Here is a 2,550-nt window from a genome sequence, read left to right as displayed (position 1 = left end):
CTTTTCCACATCCATAGCCACACGTGCACCTCTGACAGCCTTCCAATTAAGATTTATTAAGAAGGGGGAAAAAAATCCTCCTTCCTGATTCAGTGAAAGCCCTATTTTTAATGTAATTCAGGTCAATGTTGACTTTTCTGTGTTGGGCAAAATTGGGAAACTAACTCCAGAAATAGAATTACAGAATTGGTAAGATAATAGCATTTCTGATAACGAGTGAGTCTGGTTGTCTTGCTCTATGGAGTTGGCATCCAGACGGGTCTGTGTTTATTCTATAGTCAAACGCAGGGCAAGAAGAGACAGAGTTTGAATGCCGAGTTTGGTCTAGGCCATGACTGTAGGGAGGAAAGCCCCGCCAATTGCAATGCCTCTCTAAGTTTTCATGAATTGCTTAGTAATAGTTAAGTGGATTTTGAGAAATGTAACGTTCTCTGCCTCTCCTCAGGCAGGAACCAAAAATAGGAAAAGCTCTGAATATGGTTAATAGAACTCTTTTCCTCCAGACTATTTCTGGAAGCTGAATGAGGATCACAGGCTGGATCAGTTCCTTTATTTTCATTTAACATCATCTTCGGATGAACACTTTTTAATAATAGACTACTCTCTCTGAGTCTCTGATTTAAGTAGTGACTATTGATTGACTAGTTAGAACTTCCGTGCTCTATGAATTGTTCTCTAGAGGTGATGAAATGAGGAAATCAATGCTCTTATTTGCGTTTATAGCCAGTCTACAGAGCGAATTGGATTTTCAAACAGCAGAGACAAAAGGATATCTTAGAACGTCATTAGTTAAGGCATAAAATTAAAGAGGGCTAACGATATCAAGGCAAATATTGCTGAAGATATTCCTAAACATTCTAAAATCAGTGCTGAATGAGAAAAGAGTCCACTCTTGACCCAAAAAATATGGCTTTCTGAGCAGAAAAATAAAAGAGAAAATAATATAGTTTTTATACAAGGGACTTTCATACAAAGTCACCATCCCTACAATCACAATTCAAAAACCAGATAGCAAGGTTTTGTGTTTATATATCTAGAAACAAAAAACTAAACAAAAAGAAAAAGTGTGTTTAAAAAATGTAGAATCTTCTAGCTTTTGAAAGGTACAGAATATGCATTTAATATTAAATAAAATATAAAAGCATCTATCTTTAAAAAAAAAAAAAAATATATATATATATATATGGCTTTCTTTGAAACAGAAATTGTAGCATTCATCCCGCTCCCCTTGCTAGTAACACACACAAAGCTAAGTTGCCTCTGGTGTGCTTGGAGTCATGTGGAACCGGCTTATCCCCAACCTTGAGCAAGTGGCTTGGTTTATGTGAACCTTAGTTTCTTTTCTTATAAAATGGGCTAATATTGGTTCTTCCTCCAAGTATTGCAAGAAGGATTATAAGGGAATGCATAACAAGATGTTGGGCTTATGAAAGCAAGATAATAAATAGCACCTGTCCCATTTCTCTTACTATTACTATTATTATTACTAGCACATATTAAGTAGATAATAAATATTGATGGAGCAAACTTTGGAAACATGTTTTCAGAGGACTGCCCATTCCTTTGCCGTGTCTCATCCCCGCTCCCACCACTAGAGCTTCACATATCTAGAAGTCCGACCAAGACCCTCGTCTCTTCCATTTGTACCTCCAGGGTTAGGCAGACTCTCCTTGGCCAGCCAAGCTCAGCCTACCGAGCTCTTTTATAGACTCACCCTATGTAACTGATACTTCTCAAATGGCCTCATTTCTGTAGCCCAGATCTTTAGATCCACCCCCACACCCTGAAATTTTACCTCGTTTTGTTTTGTTTTGTTTTTTGAGACGGAGTCTCACTATGTTGCCCTCAATAGAGTGCTGTGGTGTCACAGCTCACAGCAACCACTAACTCTTGGGCTTAAGCAATTCTCTTGTCTCAGCCTCCCAAGTAGCTGGGACGATAAGGGCCCACCACAAAGCCCAGCTATTTTTTTGTTGCAGTTGTCATTGTTCTTTAGCAGGCCTGGGCCAGGTTTGAACCCACCTGCCTCAGTGTACGTGGCTGGTGCCCTAACCACTGAGATACAGGCACCAAGCCTAAACTATATTTTGATGGCACTCATTTTGTATGTATACCTTAACTCTGCTCAACTTTAATCCTCTGTAGACTCACTCTGTCCATACTGGCTAAGACCTGGGAACCTTGACCATACTTGGCCATCCAGCTCTTAATCTTTTCTTTTTTCCTCCAACACAAGCCAGTGACAACTCCTCAAAGTTCTTCACTGTTCTCAACCCTAGAAGAGATTTGCACTCCACTACCCAGATTAGAAGCACCTCAACCCTCTGAATTACTTCAGTTCCTACAAGTCTCAAGTTAAGGAACTCCTCTGCTTTCCTGGTGTGGTGGTGAGGGGCAATTTCCCCTTTTCCCTTTACCATGCACATTGGGAGAAGCAGAGTTGTTACCCAATATCCCAGTGAGATCCAGATATTCTCATTCTTGTCTTTTAGAGGGGAGAGGGAGATAAGGAGTATAGGTAATTCTATGTAAGGGCAATAAAAGATTGCC

The sequence above is a fragment of the Nycticebus coucang genome, chromosome 20 (genome assembly GCF_027406575.1).
Source record: "Nycticebus coucang isolate mNycCou1 chromosome 20, mNycCou1.pri, whole genome shotgun sequence".
Lineage (NCBI taxonomy): Eukaryota > Metazoa > Chordata > Mammalia > Primates > Lorisidae > Nycticebus > Nycticebus coucang.
This window is presented reverse-complemented; position numbering follows the sequence as displayed.